Raw genomic sequence first — 24,020 nt, forward strand, 5'->3', positions numbered from 1 at the left:
CTCCAGTTACTGCCCAAAAGCAGACTGGGACAACTTCATATTTCAATTACCCCTTTCTTTAAAGTATAAAAGGAGTGATCAGAACAATTAACCAACTTCCTTCAGTTATTCTTGAAGAGTCATTTGCTCACAGCTTCTTCTAGTTTCTCTTATCATTCACATATATACCTCTTATGTATCAAAAAAGACATAAAATTTATATAACCTGGCTAAAAAATAGAACTACATATATGATGAAAAACCACCAAGAGGAGGAGAAGAATTTGTCTTTATTTGGAACACAGAGTAGCTACTTACATTCCCCATAGAAACAGAATTAGGACCAATGTCAAACAAAAATTAAAAGCTTAAACTTCCCTTAAAAAAAAAAAAAAAAAAAACTAGAGCTATATATTTAGGTCATTTTATTTTTAACCACAGCCTCCTAAATGACCTGAATATCCCAACATCCATTCTAAGTGACAAGTTTTATAATTCTTATGAATAATTTAACTGGGCAAATTTGCTTTACTTGTTGTTGAATAAAAATGTTGCTTCAGAAATTGACAGGCCAGTTGCCCACAAAAAATCTCCGTCGGAATATCTGCCATTCCTATTAGGGAAAAACAGGGTGTGATGGGAAGGAACTTTAAAACTGGATCTCTTGCCTGGCAGAGACTTTTGCTATCATCGAAATGGGCAGCTTTGGTTTATGTGTAGTCTTCCATCTATTCACCATCTCCCCAAACACTGTAAATATCAAGGTATTCTGAAGTTCCAAAGGTGTGTGTTCGAATTCAGGTTCAGAAAGACATTGCTAACAGCACACTCACACAGTGAGTGACTTTCTTAGAACACTGAGCCAGATATGCCAGAATATTTTGTTAAAATAGAAACCATAGCAGTCTTGGCCTTGGCAACAATAAGGTTAGTGGGGGTTGGTGTTGGTTTTTTTAATCCATCCTCATTTCTACAAAAGCTGGTATCTCAGGGAGAAGAAAACAATTTATCCAGAATGATGCTGGCTTTGGGAAACAAGAGTATTTACTATGGGGGCCCAGGGTCGGCCAGGTTATGAAGATATCATCCCTCTGAGCTCACTCTCTGGGCCTCTCCTGGCCTCTTACTCTCCAGTTCCTGGAAGTCCTGTGACTAAATCCACAAAGCTTAAAAACAGAAACTGGAGGTGGGGGCCCAGGTCTTCCCTCCTTATTTTTCTCGGGTGCCACATGATGAAATCCTGGTAAACCTCTGGCTGTATGTGAGTGGACTCCAGGGAGGGAAGCCTGATGGCACAACATTGCCAGGGGACAGGCAGGCAAGACTGAATTAGGAAGCCACTGCGGACCCAAGCTGTGGTGTGAATGTGTCCTGCAAAAGTCCACACCTTGGAAAGTCAATCCCCAAGTTCTCCTGTTAATGCAATTTGGAAGAGAGATCTTTGGAAAGTAACTGGTTAGATGAGGTCATAGCAGGTAAAGCCCCCATGACAGTATTAGAGGAAGACATACCTGAGTTGGCATGCTTGCTCTCTTTCACCATGTGATGCCCTCTGCCATGTAATGAGGCAGCAAAAAAAGCCCTCATCTGGTGCCAAGCAGATGCTAGCACCACACTTTTCACTTACCAGCCTCCAAAACCATGAGCCAAATAAACTTCTTTTCTATATAAGTTAAATGGCCTTGGATGTTTTGTTATTGTAACAGAAAACAAATGAAGTCAAAACATATTGAAATCATTTTACAAGTATTTAAGTCATATTCTCCAAGTTTAGTTCTATTAGTAAAAAAAAAAAAAAGTGCAATTTGAATTCTTTATGTCTTCTTTCCACTTATCACTCAGAACTAGTTCAAAGCTCGAAAAACTGAAGGAGCAGTCATTGACTCCACCCTCAAATCCCAATAATCAAAAGAATGTTTCATTTTCAAGACACAGAACTTACCTCTACTAAGTTTATTTTACGTCTAAGTCATCTGTGAGAAAATAAAAAGAAATAGAGAAAACAAAACTATTCTAATTCCCAAAATACTGACTTATTTCATTTCATTCAAAACTTAGTCAAGGAACCACTGTTACTATTATTATGACCATTCCCAGTGCAGCGCCACTCAGTCACTTATTTAGCAGCAACTAAGTGAGCTGCTGCTCACCCTCACTTGTAAAATGGGAATGGTGATACTCCTACCTAGTGGGTGTGATCTTAGAACAAATGATATAATGAAGGATTAAAGGGACTATTGCTCATAAAGCACTTTCCATGCACATAGCAGAGCAGTGTTAAATAAATGTCCCTGCCCATGCTCATCTGTTAAGAATGGACATGTTCATTCAGAACCAGTAAGGGCTTTTGGGGATTATTCCAGTAAGCCTTTGTTTCATTTTTACTGAGGTATTTGATATACAATGAGAAAAGTATCTTCCAATTGTCACTCAGAGAAAAAAAAATGTTAAAGCTCTTCATTTCTACAAGCATGTAGTTCTGAATGTTGTCTCCTTCCCACATCCTTGAAATCGGATTTGGCAGAATATAATCTGTAAACTAGAGTCACATGTTGGTATTAGATCCTTCTTTGCTGTACAGACAATGATGAGGCCACTCCCCCGCTGGCCATGCCCAGGGCCTCCAAGTCAAAGGATGAGAAGAGCAACTCTCCCATTAGTAGTGGCTCTGGGATCAGAAACGATGGTCCCTGATCATTGTCAATAAGGCCACTTCTCTCAAGGATACCCAGCAACACCATATCCTTATTTTATCATTTTCTGTCTTGGTCACTTCTAAGATTGGCCAACTACTGTTTCATAGTTTCTCAGATATCCCCCATTTAAGCCACAAACAGATCAATCAGTTAAGTTACAAAAGTTGACTAGATCTTTTTTATGTAAAATTAAAGACAGGAATACTTACTACTAGTGTTCTCTGAATGACATTATAACTATCATTTAAGAAAATTTCTCCAGAATTGAATATTGCCAAAGACTAGGTCTCTATATGACCCACTGTTCAAGAAGTTCCTGAAATACTAGAAGGTACCCACCAATGGTCCACATTTGCTATTTCTTTGGGTTCTTTACCTTCTGGTCCACCTATTTCCAGAAAAGTCTTTTTTCTTGATTGTGAAATGCTTCTGCTAAAATACTCCAACAGAACTTACATGTTTTATTTGTGAATAGTCCATAAAATCTTATCAGTATTGAAATGCCTTCAAATTCCACCTTTTCAGTTTTAAGAATACTGTTTTAAATACTTTTAAGTGAAAATGAAAGTGGCCAATCTATCATTCATTTCTCCAACCTTCTTTTTGTTCTTCAGCAATAATCTGAATTCTAAATCTGTCTGAAATCATCAACTTATTTCAGCAGTTAACCCAGTCTCCAAGATCGACAGCAAACTACAGACAATCAGCCTACTGCAGTTATCATCCCAAATGAATCCTCACTCATTACCACTTGGTCAGAGGTGGTTACTGATGGGGCAAGGCTGATGGATTCTGCCCTGGAGTTCTGCTAAAGGACTTTCCCCAGGTGGGCAGAGCATAGTTTATTTTGATAGTCTCCATTCGTGTTATTTTTTTGAATACAGAAACAGGCAAAGGATTTGGCAATCTTAGGTTAGTTGTGGGGAAACAGACTAATTTACCAGCAAATTTTCCACAATAAAGAGAGTAAGCACCCTACTCCTGCCTTTCCAGAGTTCTCAGCCAGCCTCTGCCGTGTCCCTAGTCAAATTCTCTGTCCACTCACAAGTCATGAGTTTCATCTTCTTTCTACCTTCTCACTTTCAAATAGTTAACTTGGCTTTCTTACCACTCCACTTGAATCTATTCCTTTCAAATAACTGAAATACCTCTCAAATATAAAAGCATTTCTGCACATCTGTGTATGAACCATACTTTCCCCTACACCACGGTGTCCGCATTATCAGTTACAAAGAAGTGATCTGACAGTCCTAATGGGGACATGTTAATCCTTCAGAGTTTGATTCGTGATACCTCATCAGCACTTTTAGACAGATGGCCAGGGAGAGCTTTCTGGTTTACTCCCCAATCATCCTACACTCAATCTGCTTGACAGTTTACCTCTCTGTCAATTTCTCATCCACATACCATTCCAAAACCTAGCAAACCCTCCTTTTATAAATGTTGTGTGCTTCCTGCTCTTAGATTACTATCTTTCTAAACCAGATGTCTCCAAAGTAGAGGGAGGGAGATGATCTCCAAGGGTCAGGAAACATGAAAATTTCTGATCATATTTACTTGTCTCATTCTTTCATTTCTATCTTTGTGTATCTTAAAATGCAAACAGCTTATTACTAAGCAAGTGTGTGATTATAATTTATAAATATATAAATGTTTCAGGTGTGAGCAAAAGTATTTTACTGATAGAATTGCAATGTCAAAAATGATTAAAGAAGTTAAAGAAGGTTAAAGCTATTAAAGCTATTGCTTTAATAGAACTTTCTGGAGCAATAGCTCAGTGGTAGAGACTTGCCTGGCATATGTGAGGCCTTGAGTTAATCCCCAGGACTAAAAAAAAAAAAAAAAAAAAATAGTTTAAAGACTACTTGGCTAGGCAGTCACGGTGGCCCACATCTATAACCCCAGCTAGTCAGGAAGCTGAGGCAGAAAAATCGCTTAAGCCCAAGAGTATGAGGTCACCCTGGGGCAACCAAAATACAAGAGAAAACTAATAACTTTTCCTATTTTTTTTGGTGCTCCATGAACAATTCCAACTAAAATGCTGTATTCTAGTTGTTGGGTCATATCTGTTTTGTTTCACATAGCGTTTAGATGGTAACAATATTCTTATTCCAAAGTCAAACCTCACTCTTGGCTTTCATATCATATATTAAATTATGTTTGTTATCCAGGTCTACTCTTTTTTAAAGTTTACTTGTTATTTTTAGTTATACATGACAGAAGAATATTTTTTGACATATTATGCATACATGGGGTATAACTTCTCATGCTGTGGATTGTACATTCAGGTCTACTCTTAAAGACATCTCCATAGTTGAAAAATATTTTTGTCTTTTCTTCAAAATTAAACAATCAAACATCCTTCAAAAAAGAAATGACCCAAGACAAGTTTTCAAACACATATAGCACTTACAAAGTCCAGATATCATTCTAAGTTCTTTCTTACTTAATCCTTACAACAGTGTATCTTTAAATATGAAATTATATATATTTTTAATAAAATTCAAAAATAGTATTTATTAATAGATGGAAAAACTTACTCCTGTAAAACTGAGTCTCCTCTAAAATGGTGGTCAATACTATTTTCAATTAAAAGGTCAGGAAGGCAAACGCTCTGTGACTTCCACTTTCTTAATCTACCTGCTCTCAAGGCATCTAGTTGTTAACTGTGTGGCCTTGGGCAGCATATCACCTCTCTGTGCCTTGGAATCCTTATCTACAGTAAGTTCATTCACTGGACTGCTTACTTTGTGGCAGGCACCATTTTTTTTGTTGAGGGACACAGCGGATAAGACAAAAATCCCTTATTTAAACAGCCCAAAATACAATTCCACAAAGTCACGGAAGATAGCCAGTTATTAAAATGTTAGCCATTATTATTTCCCAAAACAAAGGCCACTTTAGTTATCATTACCTCAGTCCATTTTAAAGGCAAATTTCACCTCGCTCCTAAATGGCTCTTAGCTGATGAAAGGGGCAGGAAATCAGTTAAAAGACTGGCAAGAATGTGGCACCAGCAAACACCCTCTACCTTCCCCTGCTGTAAAGCTCTAGGGATCTCGCCAGCTGCTGGGGGTAGAACAGCTCGGCCAGGAAAAAGGTTCTGCAGAGGACTTTGGATGGTAGCATCCCACCAGGCTCTGGATGCTCCCAGCACTTTTCCATGATGCTGATGAAGGTCTATTTACACCCGGAGGTTACAGCTGACGACTGCGGTGCGTCTGACAGCTGCAAAATTCAACTGCAGTGCAACTTAATCCCTAATGATGCTGTTTCCAGGCTGCCCTTCCAGAATCTGCCATGAGACATCTTTTTACTTATTCAAAATTATTACATAATCACAGACCTCGCTCTCCACGGTCACCACAGAAGAGCACGGCTCAGAAAGTCTGCCTTTCAGCACAGAATTTAAAACCACCAGCAGGAGAATAAAAGAATCCTGCTGAATCCAAAGTAAACACAAAGAAGCAGAATGATAACAGGAACTCTCCAGAGAGCACTTCCCTTATAAACAGCTTCGATCACCTCACAAACACCTCACCAAACCTACACACCCGAGACAGACCCACATCTCCACCAGCGGGGAAACAAATACCACAGGCCACCACGAAGACTGGACATGCCTTAGGAGTTTTAGGTCACAACCTCAAAAATCTTCACGAGGACCAGGAACAATCCAATTCCTAATATCTGTATTTCATACCATCCCGCTAAAAAGAAAGAAAACCTATTGCAAAATGTCTGCCGTTTGTTGACCGACTGTCTACAAAGCCAGGTAGTTAGCTGGAGTATTTTCCTCTCAATATCAGAAAAATACTCAGTACTCCTCACTGACTTCTCCCCCCCGCCCCCCATGTGGATGCACTTCGATTCAGCATCAGGTTGCTGACTTCAGACCTGATGGACAAGTCAGATGGGCAGGAAGAAGGGAAGCTCAGGAGGAAGAAGAGAAAGGGGAACAGGCTCTGGTCTCCACACAGTCCACACCTCCATCCCCTCCTGCTGCAGATCTCAAGTGCCCCCATGCTGTGTCCTTGTGCTTCCCTATAACCTCAAGCCTCTGGACTTTCTGCCAGTTCCATCACAGCACATGCCCAGTCCCAATACTGGAGAACAGTCCCTTCCATAGGACTTCGGATCCCAACCCCCATCTCCTCATCCAGCATTTCCCTATTCCAGGCCCTTCCTCTAGGAACAACTTTCTCCCTCCTCTCCCTTCCTCCACAGCCTCTGGAACCTTCTTTCTGTTGTTGAAGTCCTCAGGGGTTACAGAGAGGGGCTCTGGAGTCAGGAGGATCTGGGATAAGCCAGCCTCCACCTTTTTCCGGATGTCTGACCTTGGGCAACTTGCCTAATCTCTCTAAACCTGAGATTCTTCATCTGTACAGCAGGGTTTACATCATCTCTGAAAGTAAGGATTAAATGAAAATACACATAAAGTACTTAGTAAAATCCCTAGCATACATTCAAATAATAAGTGCCCATTTTGTACTAGGAATAGGTTTTGTAAATGGCGGTGATTATCATTCCCTTCCCCCTCCACCTCTTATTTTTTTAATTGAGGTAAAACAGAAATAACAAAGTTTACTGTTTTAACTATGATTTGAGTATATGCCTCGTTCAGAGGCAGAAGGACACTCACATGGTCCTAGAGCCACCACCACCAACCCACCGACAACGTTCACCTTTCCCCACTGAAACTCTGCACCTGCTGAACACCAGCCCCCTCCTCTCTACTTTTGACACTCTCCACCTGGAAGAGCTGGGTCAGAGAGGGTCTTCTCCAGGCTATTTTTCTTAACACAGGTTAAAAAAAAAATTCTCCTCCTTGAGCCTCTCACTGCTCACAATCCTACCACCCTCTACCCCAGTTCTTCGCTGACACTTACCTATTTTTGGTAACTTCTCATTCACCAGGAATAAATGGGCAGTCCTTAGTTCACAAGTTTCTCTTCCACCCTTTCTCTTGATAGATGCTTCTGCCCAGTAGTCAGCTCCTAAAGGAACAAGAACACAGAGAACCACCTGGATTAGATCCCAACTCTATCTTTTATTAGCTGTGTGACCTGGAACAATTTCTTCCTCTTTCTGGGCCTGGGCTGCCTCACCTATAAATGGGGATAATGTCAGTATGTATTTGTGAGGTTGAGCAGACAGTTTATAGCACTTAAAGCAGAGAGCACAGGGTCAGTGAATGAGGGCAGATCTTACCACGACTGGTGCCCTGGGCTCCACTCGGAGGCTTTTGGATCTAACCTTTCATTCCCAGGGCCACAGCTCATAGAGGCATCATTTCATGCCTATGCTTGATGACCATGACCTCCTATCCTTCCAGCCCTTACACCCCTTCTCTCCCAAGGTCTTTACTCTCTGGTGGCCCTTCAGCGTGTACTCTTGTTCATTCCCTAACCTCGTGGACCCCACTGCTAATCATCTGACTTGCCCCCACCCCTTGCCGCATCCTTGATGTCTGCAGCCCTCTCCTGTGGCCACACTGTGGGTATCAGCACCAGGACTCAGGTTCTTCTCAACTCCATTCCAAACCCAAAGACCACAGAGAGACTATCACAGCGCCACACAGAGAGAGGTCACTGCACTAGAATTCTCAGACCAGAAAGGCCCTCAATAGCCAAAAAGAAAGTCCCTTCCATACCCCTCAACAACTGTTTCAAGCTTTTATCCTTCTCAATCCTGCTCTATTTCTTCCTTCCCCCTTCACTGGGAAAGCCAAGGCAGCAGGCTTGACGCCCCAGCACACCAGCTTCCTCCCCTGCTCCTCACCTACCCACAGGCTCCTCCCCTCTACTTTTCCCTTAGGCTCCAAGAGACCTTCCCTACTGCACTCCAATCTCCAGCTACACCTACCCAGGCAGACAGCTTCAGTTCATTTCTTCTGCACCTGCCATGCCCCTGAGAAGCAGCACAAAAATCACCTCCTCCTGGTGGCCAGACCTTCTTGCCTCTCAAACCCTCCACACGCTCCACAAACACACTTCAGTCTTTTCTCTGACTCAGTCTCCCTGCCTGAGAACAGAAGCTACAGATTCACTGCAAATCCTCACTGTGCACCCTGGTGGACCAAAGCCATGAATACAGTAAACCCTGACTTCTGCTCTGAAATGTTTTCATTAATATGTTTTACTGGGCTAGTCATGGAGGCTGGGGCAGGAGAATGACAAATTTGAGGCCAGCCTCAGTAACTTAGCAAGACCCTATCTCACTAAAAAGTAAAAAAGGACTGAGGATATAACTCAGTGGTAAAGCTCCCTGGGTTCAATCCCTAGAACCCCCCCAAAAAAAAAAGTTTTATTAAAAATGTCAGTTAAGCTGGTTGCATGGGCACCTGCCTATAATCCCAGTTACTTGGGAGGCTGAGGCAGGATCACAAGTTTGAGACCAGCCTGGGCAACTTAAATGAGACCCTGTCTCATAATAAAAAAATACAAAGGGCCAGATGTAGCTCAGTGGTAAAGTACCTATCACAGTTTCAATATTTGGTATCCTCCAAAAGCTCATATGTGAGACACATACTAGAAAGTTTAGAGTGAAACAATTAGGTTATGAGAGCATTAATCTAATCAGTGCATTAATTCACTTATGGGGATTAATTGGGTGATAACATGCCAGGTAGGGTGTGGCTAGAAGAGGTAGGCTATTGGGGGTGTGCTGTTGGGTATATACTTTGTCAGTGGTGAGGGGAGTCTTTTTCTGCTTCCTGGTGCCATATCCCCAGCTGATTTTCTCTGCCACACCTTCCCACCATGCGGTTCTGCTTCACCTTGAGCCCTGAGGAATAAAGCCAGACTTCTATGGACTAATACCTCTAAAACCATGAGCCCCCCAAAAAACATTTCCTTCTCTAAAACTGCTCAAAAAACATTTCCTTCTCTAAAACTGCTCTTGTCAGGTCTTTTGCTCACATCAGGGGGGAAAAATTGACTAGAACAGTGCCCCTGGTTTCAATAATCGGTACCAAAAAAAGAAAAAGTCAAATAAGATCCATAATCCACCACTTACACATAATGCCATATACTTTCTTCCTCTGATCTAGATTGAGAAACATCCCCTGCCCTTGCCTTTCCAGAACAACTATTCCTTTGATGAAAGGAAAAAAAAAAAAAAAAAAAACACTGCTTCTTCCTCAACAAAAACAGAAAACCCAAAATAGCAAGATGGTTTATAAAAATCCCCAGCTGACACTGGCTAAGGTAGGGATAAATGCAGTTATCTGTGAGCCTAAGAAGAGAAAGGGAAGTTTACTTTGGATGGCTATTTGGGCGAGGTAACAATATTCATATGCTAAGCAAGGAATTTGACCAAAAGAATAAATCTCGGATCTATTTATAAGACAAGGGAGGAAGAGGAAGCAGGTAACTCCAGTGGAAATTTCTCTCCTTTGTCTGGTTTTACTTCTGGTATGGTTACCTCACTAATTTCTCCATACTAACTTATGACAATTTAATTTAAGGAAAGTGATTTCCAAGGGCCTGGAGAGCTGCAGATGGTACCTCAGGGGCCCATCTGTTTAAGGATGAAAGCTTAGTGCACACTATTACATCACTCTGACCTTTCTCAGCAACTTCCTATCTGACAAAATCGAGATGTTTGCTCCCTCAACAAGATATTTGTGTTTGTCCAGCCTCAGGCTTTGGTTCCTGATTAGCTTTAAAATCATTATGCACCCAAACTGAATAGTGCTACTGTTAGCAGCTGGAAGGTCTTCCTCTGGGCACGGCCCCAGCTCTGTGGCCTTCAGGGAGTGACTGCTGCCCTTTCTGCATAACTGCACACTCCCCTAATGGATGTGCTGATCTGTCCTGCTACCCCTTCCAGAGCTAAAGTCCCTCTTCTTTGCATTCTACCTATTTTCTCAGGGGACCCCAGGCAAGGGAAGAATGATGTGGTGATGTAGGCCTTAGGCTCCCTCCAGATAAATGCTCCGGCATTGCCCATTCCAACATCAGCATTAACAGTTCAGTATTGCACCAGACCAGTCTCCCCAGGCCTCACAGCCTCCCCACTGCTGCCCACATTACAGGAAAACAGCTATTATTTCCTGGATGCTCAAACACCCCAACACCCACACATATAGATCCAATCTGTCAAGCATACTCACCTGCCCACACATCTGCAATGACCTTGGAAGATGCCTATATGACCTACATCTCCAACTTTTCACTGTCCTGACATCAAATGAGGCACACATGTAAACCTATTGTCACCTGTGAACCATCTGGTAGGTCCTGAACAACAACCCCAAAGAGAATATAGAAATAACTTTTGAAAGAGGTTTTGTCTTCTTTTGTTGGGGTAGGGATCCGTGTACTGATGTGTGCAACTTACTTGACACTCTGTTTAAAGTAAGATGGGCTGCTGGGTAGCCTTGCAGTAAAGCAAAGACGGCAACATCTTAATTGTAGAATCTAGATGGTGGGCATGTGAAAGTTCACTGTCCATTTCTTTCAACTTTTATGTGTGAATGCTTTCATAATAAAACATTGCAGAGTGGTGATATTTTTGGTGCCTTCAAGAGAAAAAAAAGGAAACTGAACTTCAGACTTCATTTGAGTTTCACTGGTTTTCCACTAATGTCCTTTCTCTGTTCCAGAATCCAAATCAAGGATCACACTTTGTAGGTAATTGTCATACTTTCTTCTTCTTCTCCAGCCTGTTACAGTTTCTTGGTATTCCCTTGTTTTCCATGACCTTGACAGTCTTGAGGAATGGTCTGGTATTTTGTCAATGTCCCTCAATGGGGACATGTGGGGTCTTGTCTGAAGTTTTTCTAATGGTTAAGGGTGGGGTTATGGGCCTGGGGGGAAAACTCAGAGGTGCCCTTCTCACATCATGCTAGGAGCAGGAGCTAAGAGTATGGTATACCTCTGGCCAAGTGAATGGATTGCTTGGTTAAAGTAGAGTTTGTCAGATTTCTCTACAGTAAATTTACTCTTTCCTCCCTTTCCATTCTCTTTCCTTTAAAAGCGAGTTACAAAATTGAGCCCAGGGCTGGGGTTGTGGCTCAGTGGTAGAGCGCTCGCCTTGCACGTGAGAGACCCTGGGTTTGATCCTCAGCACCACATAAAAATGAATAAACAAAATAAAGGTATTGTGCCCATGTATAACTAAAAAAAAAATTTTTAAATAAAATTAAATTAAAAAATTGAACCCACACTCAAGGAGGGAAGGGAGAGTACCTACACAAATTATCTGAAACTCTGAGTCTCTTCTCCTAGTGTAAATGTACACATTTATAAATTATACTATGGATTACAATGCAGTACCACACTATTTTGTTGCCCAAATTAGTCCAGCTTTGACTTTTATGAATTCCTTGAGGTTGGCTCCTATATCCTTTTTCCCCCCTTATTTTTTTTCCCCATATCCTTTTGACGTGCCCACATCCTTTGTTATTCAAGTACTTCTTTGTTTTCTGGCACTGCAAGATGCTTCAGATCTATAATTACCCATTTCTCCAAGGAATCCTGGGTACTGTTATTGGAGAATGGTATTCAGGAACCTAATGTGAGTGTGCTTGTTACTACTGGGGTGTCCTTCTACTAAGCCTTCTCAGTGGACAGATCTAGGAAACACCTGTGTATATACCAACCCACCAGGCACACTTATCTGTATTTATTTCTGCATTGATATTAAGCTAAAACTAATGATTTAGTTCTTATTGATGTTCTTAACTCTAATTCCATATCAAATGGTTCCTTCCAGCCTTCTCCACTTGCTTACTATAACTTCTCTCTCATCATCTTAACTATTTGTTTCACCCCCATGTATACATAGAGCAGTTTTAGAACTGTTAACACATGCCCCACAAGAAACTTTACCAACTACAATACAGGGTGTATACTGTACAGTTTCTATTATCTCTAGACTTTGCCAAAACATCATTTTTCCAAAGTTAACAAGGTCCATAACTGGTAGTCTATCTTTCTTCTGGTCTATGTCCTACAGTTATAAATAGATTCTTTTGTCACCCTCTGCATCTCAAGAGACACACACACACACACACACACACACATTCTTTTTCTCTCAAACACACAAAGAGGAACAACAGCTATTGGCTGGTGTCTTTTTTAATTGGAATACACTGAAGTTCTTTAGTGCCTAACTTATCTAAACATTTATTTGTATATCTTACACCACTTCCTATTGGTATACAAATTCTGCTTTATGCTCAGTACAATAATATTTGTATCTGAATGTATCCTATGAAATTTAGCTGGGTCCTATCAGACCACAGTGATTGCTAGAATACCAATAAGATAAACAGATTCTACAAATTTATTTGAAAAAAAAACACTCTATTGTGGCTGGGGTTGTGGCTCAGCGGTAGCACACTCATCTCGCACACACGGGATCCTGGGTTCAATCCTCGGCACCACATAAAAAATAAATGAGTGAAATAAAGGTATTGTGTCCAACTACAACTATAAAATAAATATTTTAAAAACCCACTGTATTAAGTTAACACAGCTTAACTGATGGAAGTTGTTCAATAAGGAAGGACAATGTTCTTTGCAGTATCATTTAAAATTCAGAAACAGGTAAATAACTGGAACGTATGTTATATCTATTAAGCTGAAAAATGAATTACACACAATGATTATAAATCATTTGAAGAACACATATTTATATGACATAATACACACTATGTGTGTGCAAAAATAAAGTATGGCATGTTATTTAATGTGTCTGTGAAAAGAAAACACTGAAGGAAGGACATTCAACAAGTTATTTTTAAGTTCTTTTTTTCCCCTTCCTTTTAATTAAAGTTGAACAAGAGAAGACTGCTGAGTGGGTAACCTCACAGAGGATTCTTCCTAGACACAGTATATCAGTCCTGACAAAGATGAAAAATGGAATCAGCAGCTCTGCACAGCAACCAGGGTGGGCCAGGCAGGAGAGGCTCAGGACAGAAGGCACAAGCCCTCAGGTCAGCTGTCACCCGAGGACCCTCCCCAAGGCAAGAGGGGACAGGGTAGTGCTAACTTCTTTTTCAAACAGGCAGAAGGAAGAGGTTAAAACTGGGTGCTGCCTTGGAAGCTAGCCTAAGAAATTTGGTTTTAAAGGATAGGAAAGATTTACATGGGGTAGAGGGAGGAGGTAAAGTGACTGGAGACAGATATTAATAAGAACACTCATCCACCTGGAAGAGTTCTCTTTATCCAACCACCCTGTGAAACAAGAAGATGTGAAAGCTCTGAGTGCACAAGGATCCTCAGATTAAAGTTTCTAAGTATCCCTCCCATCCTCCCTCACAATCCACCCTCTAAAAATGTGCTGTGGGAAAGGGAGGATTACACCTGGGGGATCTGTTTAGCCTCCAGCTGACTTGATATCACTCAAGTGGCTGATATCAGGAGCCCAGCTCTGCATTTTCAAAGATTAACATTTTTACATTGGAATTCACACTCCACCCCTACAAAAAGTGCTCTGTAATACAGACTAACACAAGCACCCAGTAACCATCCATTATGCTGTAAAGCTCTCCGTGTGTAGTAATTTTCAATACACAACATCAGGCCCACTAGCCAGCCACCTCCACAACCAGCTCACACAGATAACAGACAGTGTGAGCAGAGAGAGCTGCAGGCCAGCCTCGTACAAACCACCTGACAACACACCAGGAAGTCCTCACTGCTATGCTCAAGGGCTTGGGAAAAACTAGCCTGCGCTGAACACTTAGACGAGGCCACCGTATCTCACACATGCCGTCACCCTCAAATCCTCACAACCAGTTTGGAAATGGCAAGGTTTAAACTCACAGCCAGCTGGATCCAGCAGCAAGGCTGTCGTGTTTTCACTGACAGTGGGTTTACATATTTCAACAAACTTCAAAAGCAGGCTGAAACATACCCCAGGTACCACAGATTAAAAACAGACATCTCATGGATTCCCTCCTCAAGGAGGAATTATTTTTCAAAATAATTTATGCATGATGCCCAGATTTCAACTTTATAATCTGAAGCATATTCTCAAGTCTCAACACAGTAAAGATAAACACTTAAAGTTAGCAAAATATAATAATATCCATAAACAAATTGATTATTAAGTTGTTAAGCTTAAGAAGAAAATTGCAAATTTAAAATATAATTAACTTTTTTACAATATGATGACCTCAAATTGAAAACAGACTTCCAAACTGATTTGTTTCCTTCTCAACGAGAACTGTCCTAGTTTGTATTCTAACATGCATCCCTCCTTTACAACCTACTCCCCTTCTCCTCCCCTTTCCCCACCTCTCCCCTTTTCCCTCAAAAGACATTCTGCTTCTACAGTTAACTACAAACAATTCTATTTTGTGTTCTGTAAACCATGAAATAAAAAAGGTTAGGGCCCACTGACAGTTTATAATCTCTTCAGAGTTAGAAATCCCTTTGGAAAGTTAAAATTAGATATTATAGTGTACTAGAGATACTCTTCCCAAACCACTCCAAAGGTTTTTTCATTAGAGTGGCTTAAATATTTATACACTCTTTAAATGACAGAGTGAAACTGTGGTGGGACTCAGGATACACCACCCCAAAATATGACTGTAGGTGATCAGAACAAGCTACTCCAAAACATACTTCTTGAGCATATTCTAAGCTGGTCATTCTATGAAGTTGTCCTTTTGTAAAAGAATGTGCATCTATCAAGGAAATATAAATTACTAAAGTATTTGTATCGTAAAGAAAGCTGCTCCAGACAACTTTTATTACCCCAGAGACTTTATCTGCATAACAAGATAATCTCTATTCACCACACATTTCCTCCCAATATCACCTTCTCATCATTTATCTTCAGTGATCTGATTCTTGTTTGAGTTTCATATTTTATGGGACTCCCATGCATGTGTAATTAAATAGGGTGTCCCCTACTAATCTGTTTTAATTTGTAGCCCATCCAAAGAACCTATGAGGGTACAATGAAGCCACTTGCCCTTCCTGCACTGTCAAACACACTGGCGAAGCTCAGCAGTCATTCACACAGTGGGCACTCACATGCTACTTGTGATGGGGTAAAAACAATTCAGGACAAAAAGTAATGTATTCTCTTCAGACAATTCAAAAGAGGGCTTTGTACATTAACATAAAAATTTTAAAGAGAAAATGAAAAGAGTTGAAACTTGGGAAGAAGAGAAAGGGAATATACCTGTTTATTTTTCACGGTTGAAAGAAATACTTTGAGTTATTAAAAACATGGATTATATTAATTTAACCACTATGGAAATCAGTATGGAAGTTCCTCAAAAGACCATGAATGGAACTGCCACATGACATAGTTATACCACTACACAGTAATTATCTTAAAGAATCAAAGTCATCAGGGCTGGGGATATAGCTCAGAGACAGAGTATTGCCTATAATGCATGAGGTCCCAAGTTCAATCTCCAGCATAAAAAAGAAAAAACTATTAAAGTCATCATTTTATAGAGATACACGCATATACATGTTTATAGCAGCACAATTCACAATAGCCTAACTATGGAACCAGCCTAGGTGTCCATCAATGAATGAATGGATACAGAAAAGTTGGCATGTATGTATGTATATGTGTATATACTTGTGCGCAAGTATGAATACACACACACACACACACACACACACAGATGTACAATGGAATTTTATTAGCCATAAAGAAAAATGAACTCATGTCATTTGCAGGAAAACGGGTGGAACTTGAGAACATTATATTAAGCAAAATAAACAAACTCAGATGGTCAAGAGTCATTATGTTTTGAGGGGGGGATACCAGGGATTGAACTTAGGGGCACTCAGCCACTAAGTCACATCCTCAGGCCTATTTTGTATTTTAGAGACAGGGTCTCAGTGAGCTGCTTAGCGCCTCACTTTTGCTGAGCCTGGCTTTGAACTCACAATCCTCCTGCCTCAGCCTCCCAAGCCACTGGGATTACCGGCACGTGCCACTGCACCCAGCTTATGTTTTTCCTCATATATAGAAACTAGAGAGGAAAAGGTGTGTGTGGGGGCAGGGGAGGTATGCATGGGGGAGGGTGGAATCTTATGAAACTATAAAGGTTATCAGCAGAGTAGAGGAAAGGAAGAAAGGGGAAATACTTGGAAATGATACTGGCCATATTTCATTGTTTTATTGTGTACAAGTATGAATATGTAACAATATGTACAACTATAAAGCACCAATAAAAATGTGGGTTATAAAATATACAAATAATGAAAATGACATAAGGTAGTTTTTAAAAGAGAAAACTATTCAATCTTACCACACAAAGACCTTTCCATCTTTTTCTATGTACATATATCCATTTTAAATGCCTAGATTACAACCTGTGCATATAGTAAATGTGTCAAATAGATATATAATACATACTGTGACAAATATAGCATATATGTGATTATACCATATGGCAGTCCTCCTTATCCACTGAGAACATGTCCCAAGACCCCCAGTGGATGTCCAAAACCTTGGAGAGTGCTGAAGCCTATATATACTGCTTTTGCCTATACTTACATACCTACAATAAAGTTTAATTGATAAAGACGGCACAATAAGAGATTAACAACAGTAATAAAACAACTGTAACAACATACTATAATTAAAGTTATATAAATGTGGTCTTTCCCTCATTGAAAAAAAACAAGTCAAACACTAATATTTTTGGACTATGGCTGATGGTAAGTACCTAAAACCAGAGAAAGCAAAACCCCAGATAAGGGGGAGCTCCTTATGTAGTATTCCGTGGTCTGTTGTTTTTCAACTGAACTACAGAAAGACACCTTTCCATGTCGCTGCATTTAACTCCCTCTCAGCCTGAATAGAGACACTGTTAAAATTTTTTAATTGTTATAAGAGAACATTCCACTGTATGCATGACCAGTTTTCTCCCAAGCTCCTTTTGAAGTAGACATTTGTTTTCCCCACTCACTGTACATCACTGAACGTCCATGTGACATAACCTGGTGCATTTGTACAATTACCTCATTGGCATAAATTTCTAAAACTGCTGATCAAATGGTTTATATGTAGCACACTGACAACCTGCCTCCAGAAGACTGTCCCCATGGATCCTCTGAACATTGGATGCAAATATTCATTTTTCTCATCACTGTTACCATCATGGGCATTATTTTTTCTAATCAACCACTGGAAAAAAAAAGTTATACTGGCATTTAGCGAGCTCCCACCCTGTGCCAGGTGCCACCTTCAAAGCTCCATATGTATTAATACTTAACTTTACAATAACCCTAAAGATGTCGGTGTCCCAATACACTGAGTAAAGAATGGGAAGCTAAAGCCCAGATATGTGACATAACTTGCTCATGGCAATAAGACTTGTCAAAGGTGCTGCTGAGAAATGAACCCAGTTCATCATCCCCTGAACACACGCGACAGCTCTTAAATATCTGGAAAAGGCCAAAATTCTGGATCACTTACTCTCAAAGGAACTGAGTCATCTCTTTCCCTGGCAAAACCTATTGAAGGACTGGGGATGTGGCTCAAGCGGTAGCGCACTCGCCTGGCATGCGTGCGGCCCGGGTTCGATCCTCAGCACCACATACAAACAAAGATGTTGTGTCCGCCAAATACTAAAAAATAAATAATTCTCTCTCTCTCTCTCTCTCTCTCTCTCTCTTTCTCTCTCTCTCTCTCTCATTAAAAAAAAATCTATTGAAAATTCTCATTTGAAGAACTGTGGAAATACTGTTGGGCTGAGGTCAGGAGAACTGAATTCCCATTTGAGGTCGCTGGCTTAAAGGTAGCTGCTGTGTGGCCGTGGGAAGACTGCTGGACTCTTCCCTTGGCTGAAGACCACCCAAGATACCCACTGTCTCCACCAATCATGTTGCACAGCCCCAAACAGACACCTATCTGTTCCTTCAGGATTATTTGCTGAAAACTTTCTCTATGCCCTGATTCTGATGATGAACAGGCCATCCTGGTCCCAAGAGTCTAGGAGGAGATGAGCAACAATGCAGAAAACTAACACGGCTCTGACAGGAGGGCACGAGTGCAAGGCACAATTGAAGCCCAGAGAAGCATGGTGCAGTTCCACGAAACAGCAGCTATGTAAACACTAAGGAGAACTGGGGAAACTCAGCTATTTTTTTTTTAAAGACATGTACAAAAAGAATGTAAGAGAATAAAATCATGGTGTTGCATTAATTGCCTATTATCCTTTTCTTTCCTTTTCCAAACTTTACAGAGCATGATTTAACATTTATAATTCTTAAAATATTTTAATGGCTTGAGAGCACAGATGGAGGCATGATTAATTCTGACTGAAATAACGTATGTGAAAGGTGGAAAGTCTTAAACCTCTATGAATGGTATTATTGTCAGAGCATCAAACAACTTGGAATTATGCATAATACCATTAGAGTGCCGTCACAGAGGTTATTTTGATGTTCTGCCACTTGGTTTCCACTTCACCTGATAACGTACAACATTAATCATTTCTAGTGTTTTCTCCCACATCCCCCCAAAAAATCTTCATAAAAGCATGAATGTGGGAGATTGGCCAAACAATACAAAAGAGTTTGCAAGACTTCTGCCAGGTGCAGGAGGGCATGTCTGTAATCCCAGCTACTCAGAAGGCTGAAGAAGAAGGATCGCAAGTTTGAGACCAGCCTGGGGGACTTATCAAGGCCTTGTCTCAAAATTAAAAAAAAAAAAAAAAAAAAAAAAAATGAGCCAAGGATGTAGCTCAGTGATAGAGTACTTAAGAGTATGGGTGAGTCTTGAGTCCATTCTCCAACACCAAAAAAAAAATAATTTAAAAATAGGGCTTTCTTTTATTCCAGACCCTGACATTTTGATCTTCTGTCCTACAAAATACTACATCCTCTGAATCATTACTGAAAATTTACATGTATCATTAACATTTCATCAGTGATGGTGCATTTTTAATCTATAAACTCCCTCTGATCTCCAGTCCTGACTTTTTTTTTTTCTCGCTGAACTCTTATCTTGATTCCCACAGCAACTTCAATGCCTCATGCTTCCAACTCCTCATCTTCTTTGAGGAAAAACCCTAATTCTTTTATTTGTTCTAATTAGTTATACATGACAGTAGAATGCATTTTGACAACATCATACATGAATGGAGTATAACTACTCATTCTTATGGTTGCACATGATGTAGACATATACAGGTCATGTAATCATTAATGTCCAATTCCTTCTACTATCTTCTACTATCATTTTTACCCCCATATCCCCTTCCCTCCCTTCACTCCCCTGTCTAATCCAAAATACCTGTATTCCTTCCTAGCCGCTCCCCTGCCCCTTACTGTGAAACAGCACCTGCATATAAGAAAGAACATTTGACCTCTGGTTCTTTGGGATTGGCTTATTTCAATTAGCATGACATTCTCCGGTTCCATCCATTTACCTGAAAATGCCATAATTTCATTCTTCTTTAAGGCTGAGTAATATTCTAATGTGTACATATACCCATAGTTTCTTTATCCATTCATCTGTTGAAGGGTACCTAGTTTGGTTCCATAGTCTCGCTATTGTGAACTGAGCTGCTATAAACATTGATGTGGCTGCATCACTATAGTATGCTGATTTTAAATCCTTTGGGTATAAACCGAGGAGTGGGATAGCTAGGTCAAATGGTGATTCCATTCCAAGTTTTCTGAGGAATCTCCATACTGCTTTCCATAGTGGTTGCACCAATTTGCAGTCCCATTAGCAATGTCTGAGTGTACCCTTTCCCCCACATCCTCACCAACATTTATTGTTGCTTGTAGTCTTGATAACTGCCATTCTCCCTGGAGTGAGATGGAACAACAGTGTAGCTTTGATTTGCATTTAGATCCTAATTCTACCCCTGAATTCTTCCTTCCCACTGTAGCATCATGGGCCACCATTACTCACAATGAACTCTTGGAGCAGTACTCTAGACTCCTCTTTCTTCCTGCCCCTCTATTCTTATTCAGCAATTGCTACTGATTTTGCCTTTTTATATTCCCACTCCTGCCCAAGTTCAAGTCATTACCTTATCCACATTACCTTATCCACATTCTGGCCTCTCTTCCATCCTTCCTAAACCCATGCCCACTCTTGCTTATCACTATGCTGAAGCAGATCCGTCCCTTCCCTACTTAAAAGCCTTCACTGATTCCATCCCCTACAGAATCAAGTCTAAGTTCTTCAGCCTGATCCACTGGTAACTTCACACCCCGCAGGCTACCAAGGCTCTTTCCCCAGGACAGCCTGCTTCCGGCATTTCACTTGCCAACCCAGTCTGGGTAAAGCTCTGAACACTCCCACCCATTGCTCAGGCTGTTGTTTTGGCTGTAACCCATCCCACCTTGCTTGCTTAGTTAATTCTTACTCAATCCTCCAAGAGATGGATTAGGCATAACCTTCTCTTGGAAGGAAAAGATCTTCTAACCCTCAGGGCAGAGGAAATGATCCTGGGCTCTGCTCCTGCCTCCACCTGGATCTTGGCAGTTAACCTCCTCATGATGAATTTAGATGTGTCAGCCTTGCCCACTGGATTTTAAGTTCCTCCAGAACGGAAACCATAAGACTCATCTTTTTAACTACCAGAGTTTCATACAATTTAATCTACATTGACTCAAGAAGGGAACTTGCAAGTACCTACCTATGCACCAAACCCTATTCTAGACATATAATACCTTCTTTCTCATTGAAAGCAATGATCCTCATTTTACAGGTGAAAAGCTGAGGACCTGAAGTGATCCAACTTCTGTAAGGGCATTAGCAGAGGGCTAAAATTTCAAACCAAGTTTCCTTAGCTCCAGAATCATTGCTCTTTCTATTACACTGTTCCCATCCATGTTTTGATGCTGAGAGTTAAGTGAAGAGGTCAAATATGTAGTCCTGAAGAATACACATCTTCCTAATTATTATGGACAATCTAAGGGCACTATAATCCCCCCAGGAACTCAGTCAAAAGCACTGGAGAATGTAGACTAAATGGCAGAAAAACAGAAAGGATATTATAAACAAATTAATTTTGGAAATAGCACCCTCAAATTTGACACATGCAGGCAGTGTCTTTCATGAGCCATTCAAAAGCAGGAGTGTGCACAGACTCAAATGGCTGCAATAGCCCTGCTTAATCCCACTAGTGTGTTCTCCCTCTGAAGAGCCAGTGATGGCCCAAATGTCTTTCCCCGCCCCCCCCCAACTCCATACCACTAAAACTGACCTTTGGACCATGTCCTTTAGAGGATTTAAAAGTTAATCAATTCTGGACAGAAGCTGTCTACCCCTGGCTATGGCAGCTGCAAAGTCTATGGTGGAAGTGAGCTAGGGAGAGACAGAAGGGCAACACCCAGAGGCAGGTACCTGGGTAACTTGTTAACCTACTATGAGACCTTGGAGAGATGCAAACTCTTCTCCAAAATGGGTGCAGTAAGCGAGAAAGCCTGCTCTCTTACAATCTTTATGAGGCCTGAATTAAACAATTTTAAAATAAGCATTTAGCATGGATCCTGGCACAGAGGAAGGGCTCAGCTGGCTTCTGTTAAATGGCTGAACAACCAGTGAGCAAGAACATTTCTGTCCCCTCCCCAACAGGATGGGCACTACGGAAAAGAAGCCAGGAGCTGAGAAGCCCTGTCATTGGAACAGGAAATAGTAACGGTATTTAGCAAAGGTGGGAAGTTAAGAGGAAGACACTTCTCCCTCCTTCACATCAGAAAAATGAAGAAGGCAGGAAACAGCCCAAGCAGCTAGCAAACTCAAACTTTGCTGGCTTGGAGAGACAAAGAAGCAAAAGAAATCCCAAGGGGAACCAGAAACCAACAAAAAAGATATAAAAGCTGAAACAAAAACCATTGTGTACTACCATCAGACACAACCACACAGGAGTGGATGAATGCCTCCTGACCCTGGAGGAAAAGCAGAATGAGGCAGTTAATGGTGGTGAGCCATGCACATAGTCAGCCCTAACTGCACTGCCAGCAGGTAAGCAGGTGCCTACTGTGCGGAATGAGGCAACCACCAGCTCTCAAAATTAAGGCCCGCTCAAGTCTAGGTATTTCAACTTTACGCCACCCAATTCTATAAACAACCTTCAGAAGTAGGTGCATTCCAAATTCCCAGAAAATGAGCTCAGCAGGATTGTACGATCTGCCTAGGAACACAGTGCAATTAAGGGACTCCACAGAGACCTTAACCTAGCCTGTCTGGTTTCAAAGTCTCCACTCACCAAGCACACATGACAAAGGGGGAGAGGGACTTAGGGTGGTCATAGTGATTACAACCCAATGGTCTAATAAACAGTTGGCTGGACTTAAAACTTACATTTCAGGGAGCTGAATACTTTTTGGGTGTGGAGTGGGGTACCAAGGAATGAACTGAGTGGTTGGGTGTGTGCGCACAGGGATCAAACACAGGGCCTCATGAATGCTATTCACCTTCCACTGAAGCTACCCAGTCCCTCAGTGACTTTTAATCAGTAACAACCTAGTCTATCCCTAGACAAACCAACAACTCCTTATTTTCCACATCCCAGATTCCTTCCTCAGACCTTTTTTATAAGCAAAAAAAAAAAAAAAAAAAAATTCTAGAATCAAATTTTGCTAGAAATCTCTTGCCAAAGGTCCACTTAAAAAAAAAAAACCTGGGGCTTGGATTGTGGCTTAATGGTAGAGTGTGCACCTTGCATGTGTGAGGCACTGGATTTAATCCTCAGCACTACATAAAAATAAACAAAGGTATTGTGTCCATCTACAACTACAAAAATATTTTTAAAAACTGATTTTGAAGGCCTGCTGCTTTTGTACTTTTGCACGTTAATTCAAATAACTAAAAAGCATCCTTGGCAGAATTTAACACAAATGCACACCAATTCCTAAAATTAAGCAATTTTCCTAGGTGCTGCTTTGTACCAGAGATCAACATCATATTGTCGGAGGAGATAACAAAAGCTCCCTGAAAGAAGCAAAATTAAGACAGCCTAGGCCATTTGGAACCAAGCAATGGCAAATGTAGGATCCTGCTACAACTAGCCTCGCCGACCCTAGGAGAATGATGAAAACAGATTCCTAGACCCTACTCCACTTCTACTGGAGCACCACCTATGGCCAGGGCCTGGAAATCTACACTTTTTTGAGTGTCCTGGGTGGGTCCCATGTGAAACCCATGCCTCCCTACAAAAGTCCTAAGTCCATGCCTACCCAAGAGATTAATCCCTCATTTAAAGGAGTGTCCACAAGAAAGCAGGAGAGCTACTTGAAGAACTAAATTTCCAACTACCCTCCCAGAGAAAGCCCTACACATTGCCCCTCCCCTCCTGAAAGAGAACTCAGTTTCAAGTAGCATTCATCATCCACACCTGGTGCCTGTCTGGAAATTCTCTACCTGCAGTCAGTCAGCTGCCAAGTATTC

The 24,020-nt window shown here is 41.0% G+C and overlaps 1 protein-coding gene across 10 annotated transcripts in view; it reads right to left on the reverse strand.

Moving 5' to 3' along the window:
- Positions 1-24,020, reverse strand: part of Tanc1 (tetratricopeptide repeat, ankyrin repeat and coiled-coil containing 1) — a 225,795-nt gene that overhangs the window by 184,577 nt on the left and 17,198 nt on the right. For all 10 annotated transcript variants that reach the window (XM_071619154.1, XM_071619151.1, XM_071619157.1 and 7 more), the window contains exon 2: positions 7,565-7,672. The gene's annotated coding sequence lies outside the window, so the exon portion shown is untranslated. The remainder of the gene's footprint in view (positions 1-7,564; positions 7,673-24,020) is intronic.

Source organism: Marmota flaviventris, chromosome 11 (assembly GCF_047511675.1).
Source record: "Marmota flaviventris isolate mMarFla1 chromosome 11, mMarFla1.hap1, whole genome shotgun sequence".
In the NCBI taxonomy this organism is placed as follows: domain Eukaryota; kingdom Metazoa; phylum Chordata; class Mammalia; order Rodentia; family Sciuridae; genus Marmota; species Marmota flaviventris.